At 43.8% G+C, this 16,556-nt stretch overlaps 1 protein-coding gene across 2 annotated transcripts in view; it reads left to right on the top strand.

The window, feature by feature from the left end:
- PBX1 (PBX homeobox 1) overlaps positions 1 to 16,556 on the top strand; it is a 260,512-nt gene that overhangs the window by 101,904 nt on the left and 142,052 nt on the right. The gene's annotated exons all lie outside the window — the stretch shown is intronic.

The raw sequence follows: 16,556 nt of genomic DNA on the forward strand, positions 1-16,556 counted from the left end.
ATGTGTATGCGCAACCTCCTGATTTTAGAACTGGGTTATGTCAGAATGCCAGATGCAAGGGAGGGCACCAGGATGAGGTCTCTTGTTATCTGGTGTGCTCCCTGGGGCATTTGGTGGGCCGCTGTGAGATACAGGAAGCTGGACTAGATGGGCCTATGGCCTGATCCAGTGAGGCTGTTCTTATGCTCTTAAACAGCATGCATGTACTAGAGGGTCTAGGGCAGTTATTCACAAAATGTGAGCCATGGCTCCCTGGGGATTGATAGAAACCAGCCAAGGGAGCTGCGGAATCCTCACAAATAACCCTCCACCCTATACAATATAGAGGATTGTAGCCCTAATGGGGAGCTATGACCAATGGCTCAGTAGGTTGAGGGAGCTGTCAGTCAAGAAAGTTTGGGATTCACTGGTCTAAGGTATTGTAAAAACCTCTGTTCTTGAGAGAATTCCTGTATTCCTTTATCATTCCTTTATTGGCAACCATACAAGGCTCCTTGCATATATCTGCAGATTGGCATCCAACTGCTATGGGCAGCCTTGAAAAGTGAGTCAAGCCCAGGAAGCAGCACAAGAAAAAAAAAGACAAGCAAGCACACATACAAAACAAAGTTGTAAGCGCACACAAAAGTGAGTCTTGACTTGAGTCTATGTGACTCAAGGTAAAACCCCTGAGTCCCAAGTCGGTGCCCAAGTTTTTGACATGCATGATTTGAGACCATATGAGTCACGAAAAACGTGTGTTTTTGCAACTCGAGTCTGAGTCATCCAAATCTCAGCCCATCCCTGCTAATCAGAGTTGGAGGCTTACTCACCTTGCGTGAGAACATTAGTGGACCCTTGTCTTCAGAGAAGTGAGAGGTGGGTCAGTGTAGTTGAAGTGGCTGTAGTGTGACAAGTGATGAAAATATGGTACGAAACTACCTTATGTTGTGTGGAGCTGTGGCCTGTATGGGCAGGTGCATGCCAAGTTCTGTGGTCACTTCAGTGTTATGATGCTGGCTTTTGATGCCGGAAGGCTGATATAACTTCTATTCAACACTTGCCTGACAGCACAGTGAAACAAGGTGCACTCTTGGAGGTGAGCTCCCAGATTTCATACAGTGTTATGGAGCATAGTGTGGAACAACCACATGTGAACCAAGAATTACTTGCACCCCAACATCCTCTGTTACTTTGTCAGAGATCATAATGCTTACCTCCTGGATTGTGGAGGGCAGACACTTGGTACAGCAAAAGGTCTTGGGTAGAACCTGTTCCTTTTCTGGTTCATTTTAGAGCTGCCCTCCAGTTTTGCTTCAAGTGGAATTTCAAGTAAAATGTGAAGATTCCTTCTTGATTGATATAGCAATGGAATTCCAAGGGAATCAGGGTAAGACTAACATGATTTCTCAGGGTTCAGCACCTCCTGAAGGTGATAGCACATTTCATCAGAAATGAAATTCCAAGGTAGATTTGAAGGTTACTTCTTGGACAAAACGTGTTTTAAGAGAAGCAAAAAGATTTTTGCTAAGACAAGGGACAATTCTCATTATTGGGTTAGTTGATGTAGGTGATCGTGTTCTTAGTTTTCAGATGCCTTCCTTGATAACAGAGCTTTCAACAAACCCTAAAATGTTTGCAGAAGGGCTGATTCTAACTAAAGAGGTCAGTGGATATACTTGCATCTTTTGCCAGTCAGGAGCCAAGACTAATAATGGAGAACTTCCCGCAGTTTGATTTGGAATGGGCTCAGCAAATACACTTTTTTTTGTTGTTCAAAAAATCAGAAAACAATTCTTTTCTTTTCCCAAGATCCTGGAAAATTCAGATTCTGTCATTCCCATTAATTTCATCAGCAGAATGTTAGGTCCTGAATCTCTCCCCTAAACCAGCTCCTTCCCCTGGTCCTGGATCCCAGCAGCATCCCAGGTTCCAGGGATTCTGGGAAATACAGGTTTCTTTGGTGCCTGAGAACTGACTATGAACATCAGGTACCCTGAAAACTAATAGCACAATCCTATGCATGTTTACTCAGAGGTAAGTCCCAAAGAGTTGAATGGGGCTAGCTCCCAGGAAAGTGTGCATAGAATTGCAGCCTTTGTATCCCAAGGCCTCTTTTGCTGGGAACACTGCTGTTTTAGCATTCCAGATACCAGTGAGGAAAGAATGGAAATCTTGCAGAGTATTTTTATAAACACTGCTAGGTAAGTTTTGAGAGATGGAAAGAGGGTGGCTGTGGTGGTAGGAAATTAAGGCAACCTTTTTATGAGTCAGACCTGAACTTTGCTGAAGTTTGAGTTTGGCTCCTACAGAGCTCAGGGAGAGGAGTGAATTTGTAGTCCAGTGGTAATCAAACTTTTCCAGTCAGTGGCTCCCTTGACCCCCGTGGCTGTTGGCCATGACTCCCCATCATGTTCCTGATGGCTGGAAGTGACATCATTAAACAGGAAGTGGCCAGAAATATTAACTATCATTAATTAAATGCAGATCTTAAAAATATATTATTAATACACAGCAATATACATGTTTTATAAATGATTAGCTGCTGATCACTGTTGGAGACAGAATGCTGCAGTAGGTAGATTTTGTCTGGTCCAGGAGGACTCATTTTTTAAATCTTTGTAAGCTTACCGTTAGAATTGTTTTATCAAATGAACTTTGTGAACAACCAGTCTGCAACATTACACACACACCTGTGGTGTGTGGATCCCAATCCAACTAGTCATTTCTCCCATTCTCCTTGGATAGGATTGAACCCTTTATTAATTTAATGAAATTTAATTTTTCCAGCAGCTGGTGGGGAAAACAAAAATAGACCATGAAAATATAGCAGAGCTGATAAGGGTTTGGTTAAGAAGCTGATTTGTCTCTATACTAGGAGATGCACAACTCAAGCCTATGCATGTCTACTCAGAAGTAAGTCCCATTAGAGTCAATGGGACTTACTCCCAGGAAAGTGTGGACAGGATTAGACTGGCAATCACTTCATCCTTGGCTGATAAGTATTCCCTTCAAATAGCAAAATTCATCACTTTAAAAAGACAGCCTTTCCACTTCAGTCAAACAACAAGATTAATAAATCACTTTAAAAACAGTGCCCTTTTTCTGCTCCTGGCCAAGTAAAGTGTTTGCTTGTCTCTCCCCTACCCCCTTTGCCAACTGCATGGAAACAACTTTAAGTCCCCCTGGTGACTGGTAAAATAGGAAGCCTTTTATTTGGGCAGGGGGAGGAAAGCAGGAAGGTTTGGAGATTGAAAGGGGGGAGTGGAAGAAGGAGGGGTTGAAAAGAGGGATTTCACTTTGATGAGAAGCGATCCCAGGCTGAGAACTAGGAACCAACCAGACAAGGATCAAGGAAGGTTTCTTTCTGACGGTCAGCAAGGGCAAGGACTGCAAAATGAGCACGCTTGGTACTTGCCAGATGGGGTTTAGAGTCGAAGAGCTTTGGAAACAACAGCAGCAGCCTTGGAGTGGAGGGAGAAGAGGGTGGGACGGCAGCAGCCACTCTTGCAGTCACTCTCAGAGGGAGCAGCTGAGCAACTCCCGTTTCTTCTGCTTTAAAAAAAGCGCAGAAGACGGGCTCGTATTCTGCCGAGGGGTGTGACTGTATCGCTTCGAGAGGACATCCCGCACCTCCCCTTTGAGTTCCTGACGCCTCCCTAAAGAGCCACGCCTCACAGTTTGAATAATACTGATGTAGTCCATAGGGCCCCCCCCCCACAATAAATATCATGTTTCATTAGCCAAAACTTCTATATTAAAAAACAAAACTGCTTGAATATTTAATTTAAGATTGTTCTTATTTCTCAAGACTAGCTTTTGGTGCTTTTGTAGAAACAACTCAGCATTGCATTTCCTGTTTTGTGAATGGGTGTTCAACTGGTGATTCACTACTCATTCTTTTGCAGCAATGCTGAAATCTAGCAGATTATTATCATATCATACTCTATGAGGACCAGTACATTTCCAATCCTCAGGAGTCTGTAACATGGGGCAGGAGAGATTCTGTAGCAATTTAACCTCAAAGTCTCCAGTACTTAAATCTGCATTGATAGAAGTAAGCCCAAGAGCCTTGTTATCAAATATATCCTTTCTAGACAATAAGACATTAAGGCCCAAATCCTAACCCACTTTCCAGCACCAGCATAGCCGTGCCACTGGGACATGTGCTGCATCCTGCAATTGGGGGGCACTCACGGAGGCCTCTTCAAAGTAACAGAATGTTTGTTCCCTTACCTCGGAGCTGCATTGCCCTTATGTTGGTGCTGGAAAGTGGGTTAAGATTGCGCCCTAAGAATGGGCAAGTGTGTACCTTTGTTCCTTTTTTCATTTTGGCCTCTTCTAAGGACCCAAGTGCAGTCTGGTCTGCCTAATCAATGATGCTGGTTCTTATCCATATCGCTGTGTTGTAGTGGCCCTGGAGTTGTGCATGGTTTGGGATAACACTAATGTGCAGCTCATGTTTCAGTGGACTTTTATGTGTGTACAGCAGAGCATGCACTGTTTGTCCCATTAAGTCTTGGGAAGCAAGGCCCATTGAATTCAGTGAAACCTGCTCCTAAGTCCATGTGTAGGATGGCAGCCTTCAGGAAGAATCTCTCTATTTTGGCTACCTGCCTAGCCTTTCTGGCCATGCATAGAAATCATCGCTGTCCATTTCAATATTCTGTTCAAATTAGAATTTGCCAAAAAGGAAATGAAACACCTGGCTCTTCCTTTTCTTTTTTAACTCTCCCTTCTCAGCTCCTGAGATGTCCATCCCTGGTCTGCTGCTCAGCTTGAACATCAAATCCCTTCTTCTCAGGTCAGCATAGGCTGATGCCTGCAGGAGGAGGGGGCAGCCCTAGTTTCCCATGGGGGCTTTGCAGGACTAAGCCAGGAATGAGTGATTGGCCTCGCCAAAGTGTTTAAACACCAGAATTGAAATTAATGTCCCTTCTTTGCTAGCTGGGCTGATGATACGTTACAGCAAACCACCTCACCAAAGTGAAATGAATGTTTGTTTATCCTCATGAAATATACATCAAAACATGCTGGTGGAAGAAGCCTTAATGAGTGGAAGGACTGGGTTGCATTTGTAGCAGACCTGGGGTGCTCTCCCATGGCTTCGTTTTGGAACTTTTTTCACACGAACCTGTCCACAGCTGTGTTTCTGGCACGTTAATAGGACTTTAATGGAAATGCCAGTTGCTCTGTCCAAAGATATTGATGAGCATTCCATGATCATATTAATCATCTCATTGCAGAAGGAAATGAAGGGGAGGGGCCACTGGCTTTGTCAGCTGCCACTCCAAGTCCAAGTACTGCCAAGCAGAACTGGCTAGACTGTGCAAGGAACACAGAGGGGGAAACCCCTGCTCCAGGTGAACCTGTGGACTGACCAGGAAAATTCTGGACTTCTCTCTAACATGAAAATCATTAAGCGCCTGTCAATAAATCCATTGCCATTAATTATATTGAGAGGGCTAACGATTTGTCAACAATATTCTCCCATTGATTTTCATTCATGCCAGATCAGGGACACAGCTTTAATCTCTGCTGGGTGTTTTGAGCTCTCGCAGTGATGCGATTCCCTTCTTTCTCTCTGTCTCTGATGATACAGTTTCCCCCTAAGTGCTGAATGTTTCTTGAAAGGGAACAAGCTACATTTCTTTATGGCTTATGGCAAACTGCCTTGATTACTTCTACTGTTGTACCCATTATGTGAATTAAATATGTATTCAGTTGCACGCTGCTTGCGATGTTATTGCTGGGTGACATATGGTACCAACTCAATTAGAATGAAGCTAGCATTAGATAACCCTTCTGATTGCATGCCTCCCGACCCATTCTTGGGCTGGCTGCTGTGGTATCAGCTGATTGTGCATTAATGGCAGGCCACAGCGATCCTTAGCTACTAACATCTTGATCACATTGGCAAGGGGCTGTGGGAGGGAGTGTGGCAAAGAGGGACAAGCTGCATATGCAACCTCCTTCATCACTTGCTCCTTGATTTACACATGACACAGCATAAACCTGGGTTTGCCACTCACTGTGCACTCTATATAGAGCTGATACAAATTACTTGCTGAGTGTACAATTTGCAAAGCATTCACACTTTGTTTTTGAAGTGTACACTTAAAACATCTTGGGTGAATGCCTAAAATGTGTAACATGTGAAGTGGCTCTAAGGACTGATTCTCACCATATCTTTTTCTTCCTCCTCTTCCTAGCTTGAATTATGGAATGAATCGCCAAGGCCCTTTGGGCAAAAATGTATGAATATACGGATTCATTCCGTTCCTCCATGGCTGCTATGCATGCTTACAGACATCCCATAGCATTTCCACAGCAATGGAAGTTGAACATTGACTTTAGATGTTGGTGATTCTAATTCAGACACTTTCAGCTTCTGATTCACCCTTGAAGGATGTAGAAAATCAGAGTTCAAAGTGAGTTCAAGGGTTGTTGTCCCCAGATAACAGTACGTTTAGAAGTTGTTGTAGACCATGTCAATACACAGGATTCAGAAACTCACAGCAAAATGTCACTGGTCTCTTGTAAACAGTCACCACACAGAAGAAGGCTGTGCACACTACTCAGGTATCTGCACTGGGACTGATATCTGAGCAAAAGAGCCATCAAACAGAAGTATGTCTCCAGTCAATTTTTTTTTTCCTAATTTTTGATACCGTTACCTTTAAAGGCTTGTTCTTACAGCCCTTTCAGCCCTTGGCAGATGGAATGTGGTTTTGGTGGGGGGAGAGCCTCTCCACTTTCTACATCTTCACCCCTTCAGTCAGTCTGCCAGTTGGCAGAGTGGTTCTTGGATAGCAGAGGAAATGGGCGATGCTGCACCAGTGGATCACTGAGCAGTCGACAAGCAACAGCGACAAGAATTGAGAGACAACGAACAACATGAGGTGTTGCCAACCCAGCTTTTTGTAGCCCAACTGCCCATAAGGAAATTATAGAGACTGTTGTCAAGTGAGTTGATCAAGAATTGTTCTTTGTGTCTTATTGGCCTATTCCTGATTGGAGACGGGTGCCTTCTGCTGTTTTGCACCCTGAGGAAGGTGTGACAAATAAGCCTTTGTTTGCTCAGAGGTCCTGTGCCTCAGTTACCGAACAGTGCTGTTGGAATTTAGTTGGTGAAGGAAGACAAAGCTGAAGGCACTTTGTTGTGATCACTAATGATCTGGTTCTCTTCAAAGTCAGGAGGCTCCCAGGATGTGATATTGTTTGCAAGATCGAAGTAGCTACCCAAGCAAAGTGTGACTGTTCATGGAGTTTCGGAAAGGCAAGTCTTCTCCCAAGCTAGGCCATGAGAGGAGGTAGTGCTGTGATGAGCCAGTGTTTGGTCTGTTTCCTAAGGGCCTGTGGAAAATGATGCTGCCTTGCAATCACCCCAGAGAAAATACCATGTGATTGGTCTGGGTTATGTTTGCCTGGCATGCATCTAGCCTGGTATACAGGTCAATGTGTTGAGCAACATAAGCACCACATGTATGCTTCTTTGAATTCCATTTTGGAAGAAATGGGGGGGTACAAATGAAGAAAGGGAAGGAAGTGAATGGCCTGTCTGCTCTCCAACTCCCACTTTTAAGCAAGACAGTAGGAAGGGAAGGATGATTCCAAGGAGCAGGAAAATAGGCAGAAGAGGAATGTAATTATGTCTTCTTTGGTGTAATTTGCGTCATATTTCAGCTTCCTTGGTTTTTGGAAAAGCACGCAAGAGGAAAGGGGGTACAGTGAATTCCCTGTAAGCCACCATATTGTCTGTGAAAAAAGAAAAGAGCAGAGCGTGGCAGGAAGGAGCATAGTGCAGAAGACACATGCTCTCTTTATCAGCCATGGGAGTGCTATCCACATTCCTTTGCATCTGTCAAGTGGTGAAGATCCTGCCCCTCCTTCCATGCATACATCTCTTTCTTTCCCCACCCCGCCTTGTGTAAGAAAAAAAATATTAAAAAAAAAATTCCCCAGCAGAAAGCAAGCTGTGATGCTGTCGTCCACAGCGTTGGTGTTATTTATTTTCCTCAGTTGCTGCTCTGGAAGCCCAGAGTTGACAGAGCGGTTTTGTAGAATAGAAACATTATAGACTGTTACTGTCAGAGTGTTAAATGTGATGGATAGAGAAATAGAGGGGAGGGAGGGGGCTTTATACTAGCCATGTCTGAGCACCAGGGTGCTCATGGGAAAATAAACCATCCGCATATAAGAAATGAATGAGGTAATGTGGCGGGAGGTAATGGGCTCTTGCAACGTGCCAGAACAGAAATGCTTATTACAGGATGGACTTAACCCTTGCTGTGCTCCTCATTCCCTCGGCACATTTGGTGGATCTGGAGTTTTGTGTGCATTTGTCTGGTGCTTTATTTTTACTATTATTGCTAGAAAAATACTCATCATTGTGACAAGCGGTCTCTCTCTCTCTCTCTCTCTCTCTCTCTCTCTCTCTCTCTCTCTCTCTCTCTCTCTCTCTCTCTGTGGAGACAGGGAAAGGAGGGTACAGAGTATAAACAACTTTTTGCCCCATTGAAACCCTGTTGTGGAGGTTTAGTCCCTTGACGCCAAGCTTGCTAGGTAGGTTTAGCTCACATCACAATGTTGTCCCCAATTTATGAAGGGAAATAGACCTTACACAGAAGAAAGTAAAGGGCTACACCAATGAGGTGATGACTACTCATGCTCCTTGGCCCTGGTGATCCCAGACTCTGGAATGCAAAACAACTCATGGTAGTCCTCTTCACCTATGTTGTTGGGTGAAGCTTGACCTTTTGTTTCCATTTTTTTCTTTATCCTATTGCAGCCATAGAACTGAGATAGCATAGAGCAGGCGGGACCTTGGTATCCACTGATTTGACTTACCACTGATACCAAGGTCCACCTTTAAATGCCTTGTAACAAGGGAAAAAAAGCACCAAAATCCAATTTCCAACTTTGCTCTGTTAACCAATTATAATTTCATTCCACTAGATTCCATTATTCACCCCATCTAGTGTCTGAATGTGGTATAATTTCTATCCCAATATATTCTGGTGCAACAATGGAGGAGCAAAAAACTTGGAAGTGGGACTTTAAAGATACTTTTCCACAAATTTGGTATTCCTTTCTTCTTCTTTTTTTAATCCATGTGGGGTTCCTGAAGGGAACCCTAGTAGATAATGAGGCACGGCCTGTAGCTAGATATATATGAGCTGAGAAGTTCTTAGTTCAAGTCCAGGGTAGCCATAGGCAAGTTGCCATCTCTTAGACCTCGCAATTGCCACATAGGCCTTGCTTTTATAGAATTTTGTAGGGATTACTGAGATGATTGTTTTACATCCTTTGAAGATGCTATAAGGGAGGCTATACATTTGTTGTTGTTATGTTAACAGAAAGGTCCACTTCACCTTGGCAGCCATTCAGCTTCAGAGGAGCAGCAAGACAAACTGATATTTTTAGTACTTTGGAGAAGTCAGTTCATGGGCAAAATCCTGCAAAAGTTAGTCAGAACTAAGTGCTTTCAATTCCACCATTTTCAGTGGTACTTACATCATAAGTAACATTTGATGGATTTTGCCCATTGTGTTGACACGTCTTCTTGACAGATTGATTTGCTTTATGACCCATCAGGCACCAGGTCCAGATTCTGCCTGTACACAAAGAGCTCACCAAGTAATGTGCTTTAAAGTAGCCTCCACTTAGTGGCTCTAATATGTCCAGGAAACCCTCAGGGTTTCTGTCTGACTGGTCAACTTAACAACTTAGTTTTGGGGTTGTCTCCTATATATTTGTTGTCTATTCTTGCTGCACTTAATCACAACACTTTCAACGCTGGTCTCTGGATAGGTTTTAGACGTAAACATATAACCTGGCATCTTCCATTGGCCCACTGCTTACAGTCTGAACTCTAAGAGCACATGCCAGCTAGAAAGTTCTGTGAAAACACCATTACTGTGCTACTCTTGAGCAGCTCCCATTCATGTCATTGGTGTTTGTTGCACATATAGAATAATAGAATATACCTTCATTCTCTAAGGTTGCCTTCAAGCTAATCCGTTTCGTCCAACCACTTCCTGATCCCAAGATTGTGGACACGGAGAGAGATACTGAACCTGTTCTCCTATTCTTGCACGCTTTGCCGTTCCCCTCCACAGTGCATCTACCTATGCCTAACTTTTTATTGGGTGTTTTGCATTAGAAAACCAATTTTATGTAGCTAATACAATAGGGAGCAATGTGTGGACCAGCATACAAAGTATGGAACTTGGATTGAGAAGCATTAGGTTGAAGTGCCCTTTCTCATGAATGAAATGCACAGAGCAGCTCATACTATGTTAGCATCAGTTTCCATCTGTAAAATGAATAGTGGTCAGATTCACAAAGTGGTTTTAAGGGCTACCTCAGTGGTTCTCAAACTTTTTAGAGTCCCTAGAGGCTGCTGCCTGATTTATAGATGCCAAGGGTGTTGCTATAATGGTGATTGGGCACCAAGAACCAACTTGTTTCGCCTTTGATGCACATAGCCTAAGCTGCCCTATCAGTTTTGCAACCCAACAAAAATTGGGTCACGACCCACTGGTGGGTCCTAGACCCACAGTTTGGGAACTGCTGGGCTACCTCAGTAAAATCTATGAAACACTAGTGCACAATCCTACCTAAGTCCCCACATGGCGATGCAGTGGTGTTGCTGTGGGTTATGCTGCATCGCACAGAGTATTCTTGTCTGCTGGAGGTCTCCTTCCTCCTGCACAGGAATTACCTGGTCCAGTGGGCCTCTGTTGCTCCACTGGTGCTGGCGGGAAGACTCCAGCTTTCCTACTGGTGCACCTGAGCCTTGCACTGTTGCAAAACACTTTATGGTGTTTTGCAACAGCAGAATGTGCATTTCACCAGCACAGGCCCTTGTTAGAATTGGACTACAGTCCTATAAACCAGGGGTCTCCAAACCCTGGCCCGGGGGCCAGATGTGGCCTGTGGCGAGCCTCTATCCGGCCCGTGGCCAGCCTCTTGTCACCTGAAAGCCCCTGGCCCACTTTGCTGAACATAACTGGAACAATGCTCTGGTTGCATCTGGAGGGTGTTCTGAGGGCCAGAGAGGTTGAATGAATGAGTCCATTCATTCATTTATTCACACATCTAAGTTCCATCTCTTATTTATTTATTTATATAAATTGTATATTTAATTTTTTTTCGGCCCTCAGAACCGTGCCAGACATTTGGTGTGGCCCTCTGGCAAAAAGTTTGGAGACCCCTGCTATACACAATTACCTAGGGCCTATATACACTTCCTGAACCCACTGGGCTTACTTCTGAGTAAAAATGCATAGACTTGTGCTGTTCACACACACAAAGGACTTTGTGAATGTTGAAATGTAGGCATCCTAATATTTAATTCATGCTGCTATCTGTTTCTTATTTGTGGCTGTTTGACTTTCAGCCCCCAGAGCCAGGGGGCAAATTTGGTTATCTCATATGGTGGAAATCAAGACTTCGCCATACATATCTTGTGTCTTGTGCAAAAAATCTTTCTTAAGAGGTTTTTTATTGTGAAAGTGCTGTGACATGTCTCTCAGAGTCCAGAACCAGAGCAGTTCTGTAGACTGGTAAGCCGTAGTTTTAAGGTCTCCTCCTGCACTTCGCAGTTATGCTCCACCTGCTCTGGAGACAGCTGCAGTTTAGGAAGAGATGGCAGAAAGGCTTTTCCCCAAAGGTTGGGTGTGCTGCACATGAGCACTGACCTGTCTCCCCCACCCACCCCCACTTGCAGCCTTTTGAAACATTCTTGCAAAATTCCTTTTTATTAGAATCCCCTGCACCTTAACCTCCCTGAATCACATTTGGATCAAGTGACAGGTAAACATATTCGTTTATTAATTTTTTTCCTTGAGAAAAGGTAGCTCAGACTTAGCTTTATTTGGTAAAATGTGCAATTGAGGCTTGTCACAAGTAATTTATTCCTGTGAGCTGTAATCTGAAGGAATACAGACACAAGACCTATAGGAGAGAAAAAAAACAAGTAAAGTATTCTAGCTTTCGCTGACAGTACAAAGGTGTCATATACAAGAAGGATTGACACAGACCAAGGGGTCTTGTGGGAAATATGATAATAACTATAAAGAAGACAGATTATTCCCCAGTTGCCAACATTCAAACCTTTTTACAGTCAGTTCAAACATATAAAACTTTATTGCTCTAGCAGAAAGGGGAACAATTTCTAGTTGCACAGCCTTCCCTGGGCTGGCTTTATACCGTCTGTGTTATTGCTCTATAGTGGCATTTTAAAGTTTATTGAACAAGACTTTTACAATTGAAGGAAGTATATAAAACTGTAAATTTATTAGATTTTTCAGGATAAGTGCCCTTTCTAGTTGTGCTCAAGAATTCGGAGCTACGAGAAAGCACTAGTTACAAGACTTATTAATATTAAAGACTGAGAGTGCGCACATTTTATACCTTAACTGATCTCAAAAATAATATTATCACATTACCGAAAGTCAAAGCTGTCATAGCACAGAGGTGTGAGGATAGCAAGTGCATAGAAGCACTGTGGATTTCTTCCTTAAGAACATAAGAACATAAGAACAGCCCCACTGGATCAGGCCATAGGCCCATCTAGTCCAGCTTCCTGTATCTCACAGCGGCCCACCAAATGCCCCAGGGAGCACACCAGATAACAAGAGACCTCGTCCTGGTGCTCTCCCCTACATCTGGCATTCTGACTTAACCCATTCCTAAAATCAGGAGGTTGCGCATACACATCATGGCTTGTACCCCATAATGGATTTTTCCTCCAGAAACTCGTCCAATCCCCTTTTAAAGGCGTCTAGGCTAGACGCCAGCACCACATCCTGTGGCAAGGAGTTCCACAGACCGACCACGCGCTGAGTAAAGAAATATTTTCTTTTGTCTGTCCTAACCCGCCCAACACTCAATTTTAGTGGATGTCCCCTGGTTCTGGTATTATGTGAGAGTGTAAAGAGCATCTCCCTATCCACTCTGTCCATCCCCTGCATAATTTTGTATGTCTCAATCATGTCCCCCCTCAAGCGTCTCTTTTCTAGGCTGAAGAGGCCCAAACGCCGTAGCCTTTCCTCATAAGGAAGGTGCCCCAGCCCCGTAATCAGCTTAGTCGCTCTCTTTTGCACCTTTTCCATTTCCACTATGTCTTTTTTGAGATGCGGCGACCAGAACTGGACACAATACTCCAGGTGTGGCCTTACCATCGATTTGTACAACGGCATTATAATACTAGCCGTTTTGTTCTCAATACCCTTCCTAATGATCCCAAGCATAGAATTGGCCTTCTTCACTGCCGCCGCACATTGGGTCGACACTTTCATCGACCTGTCCACCACCACCCCAAGATCTCTCTCCTGATCTGTCACAGACAGCTCAGAACCCATCAGCCTATATCTAAAGTTTTGATTTTTTGCCCCAATGTGCATGACTTTACACTTACTGACATTGAAGCGCATCTGCCATTTTGCTGCCCATTCTGCCAGTCTGGAGAGATCCTTCTGGAGCTCCTCACAATCACTTCTGGTCTTTACCACTCGGAAAAGTTTGGTGTCGTCTGCAAACTTAGCCACTTCACTGCTCAACCCTGTCTCCAGGTCATTTATGAAGAGGTTGAAAAGCACCGGTCCCAGGACAGATCCTTGGGGCACACCGCTTTTCACCTCTCTCCATTGTGAAAATTGCCCATTGACACCCACTCTCTGCTTCCTGGCCTCCAACCAGTTCTCAATCCACGAGAGGACCTGTCCTCTAATTCCCTGACTGTGGAGTTTTTTCAGTAGCCTTTGGTGAGGGACCGTGTCAAACGCCTTCTGAAAGTCCAGATATATAATGTCCACGGGTTCTCCCGCATCCACATGCCTGTTGACCTTTTCAAAGAATTCTATAAGGTTCGTGAGGCAAGACTTACCCTTACAGAAGCCATGCTGACTCTCCCTCAGCAAGGCCTGTTCATCTATGTGTTTTGAGATCCTATCTTTGATGAGGCATTCCACCATCTTACCCGGTATGGATGTTAGGCTGACCGGCCTATAGTTTCCCGGGTCCCCCCTCTTTCCCTTTTTAAAAATAGGCGTGACATTCGCTATCCTCCAGTCTTCTGGTACTGTGGCTGTTTTGAGGGACAAGTTGCATACCTTAGTCAAGAGATCTGCAACTTCATTCTTCAATTCCTTAATAACCCTTGGGTGTATGCCATCAGGGCCCGGTGACTTATTGATCTTTAATTTCCTTGCACATAGCCTGAGCCACAAAACAGTTGAATGTGGTATCTTAAATGAGTAGGGTAGTGTTACCCAGACTAGAAGCAAGACAAATTGGAGTGCTTGGGTTTAAAATTGTAGCATCTGTGATATGAATGCATCTTGATATGAAATTCATCAGATGTTATAAATCCAAGTTTAAGCTGGTTTGTGGAGTGGGGCTAAATGCCATGTCCACTGTGTCCAGCTAAAATCCATCAGTTTCATCCACATTCCAGTTTTGTGGAGGGGTCTACACAGACATAAATCTTAACTAGATTGTGGGTTGCAGTCTTGTTACAGTTGTATTTAATCACAACCTAACCAAAGTTAGTAGTTTTAGCACCCATTTATTTCAGTGGGAGTGTTAAGCCTGCACTTGGTTCTGTCTCTCAGAAATCAGAGGTGCTTGATTTTGACTGGTCAGGCATAAGATTTGTGTTTTTTTCCCCTGTATACTGCATGGCGTTATATGCAAGAAAGACCCACTATTTCATCCAGTAGGTTTTATACCATATATATTGCTTTGCCACAAACTTGAAAGCCCCAGCCTGCCTTTGCAAGGACGGAGAGACTACAGGTCATGTAGCAAGCTGAGGGCAGCTGTAAGGTAGCTTGTTCCACTAAGGACTCTAAGAAAAATTGGACCAAGTGGCAGCTAGTTGCCTACCACTGATGAATGTGACCATCTGCTCACTGTGTATTTTTTATCTCCCAATATGTGTTGTAATATATTCTATGTATCATAAAGTATGATACTGAAACACATAATGCAATAGTTTAAATGGGACATTTTTGAAGGTAGAAGCCAAAATGGTTAATGTCTTATCATATTTCTTAGGTTTATCTCCGTTTTGTCAAAAATCTCTTTTCATATAGTCAAGTACAGTTCAAATTATATCCAAATTTGCTTACATGCATTTGTGACAGCCATTCCTAAACTCAATGGAGCCTACTTCGGAATAGACATGCATAGGATTGCACTGTGAATATACCTTTTAAATTAGAATAAATATATAAGTCTTGGATTGGCTGTATCCTTCTGAGAATTTGCTGAGAGCCTTGCTAAATGCTTCACAAGTGACCTGTTTTTATTACTATTACAGACACACTCACACACTCTCACACACTGTATATACTTATATTTTTGTATGGTATCTTATATTCAGAGATTAGAGTGTTAATCTTCAGTGGGGCTTCTGAAGAAGGGCTCCCAGATGGATTGTTCCCTGCCTCATTTCCTGATGAGATGATAGGTTTTTCCCAAGGAAACTGCACAGCCATTCTGATTCACACAGTACTCCAGTAACTGCTTCCATTTTTTGGTCAATTGCTTTTTGTTGTGGCAAACAAAACTTACACACACATTTTGTTTCAGAAATTGTGGTTGCACTGAGCCCTCTTCAGATATTCTGAAAATAGGGAGAGTCTCCATAGTTTCACAATGTATGTGAGTGCATGGTGAGCCCTTCCTACCATGCTCTGTGGCCCCACCACAAACAACATTTGTCTGAAGAGACAAGTGCTTTCCATGAGGAGAATCAACCCCATTATTGAGAACATCCAGCATTCTGAATCACAGGGATGATCTCCCCTGAGAACAACATTTGTCACTTTAGGCCAGGAGTGCCCAAACCCCGGCCCTGGGGCCACTTGCGGCCCTCGGGGACTCCCAATCTGGCCCGCAGGGAGCCCCCAGTCTCCAGTGAGCCTCTGGCAACCGGAGACTTGCTGGAGCCCATGCTGGCCTGATGCAACTACTCTCAGCATGACAGCCAACTGTTCACAAACTCTCGCGTGAGCTGTGGGATGAGGGCTCCCTCCACTGCTTGCTGTTTCACGTCTGTGATGCAACCGCAGCAGCAAAGGAAAAACTGACCTTGCTTTGTGCAAGGCCTTTTATAGACCTTGAGCTATTGCAAGACCTTCGTTCATTCATATAAGTTCCATTTCTAATATATTCATTTATGTAAATTTATTCACATTTGAAATGTAAGTTAATTCTTTTTTTCCTGGCCCCCAACACAGTGTCAGAGAGATGATGTGGCCCTCCTGCCAAGAAGTTTGGACACCCCTGCTTTAGACAAATGCTAGCCATGGATAGACTGGGAGGCGGGGCCTGTGGAGCATGGCAGAGTGTGATTGGTTGGTGTGCTCATATACATGGTGAAACTGGAGATACTCCACAGTTTCAAAACATCTGAAGAGGGTCCTAGTGTCACAGGTACCTCTTGGATATTGTCCATTACATAACTGTGAAGCACAGCCCAGATTCCTCCCCTGCGTAGCTAAGGGGAATGGTGACAGGCAATAAATTATTGTCTTTGGCTTTAGTCCATGAGACTCAACAAA

This window comes from Tiliqua scincoides, chromosome 4 (genome assembly GCF_035046505.1).
Source record: "Tiliqua scincoides isolate rTilSci1 chromosome 4, rTilSci1.hap2, whole genome shotgun sequence".
Lineage (NCBI taxonomy): Eukaryota > Metazoa > Chordata > Lepidosauria > Squamata > Scincidae > Tiliqua > Tiliqua scincoides.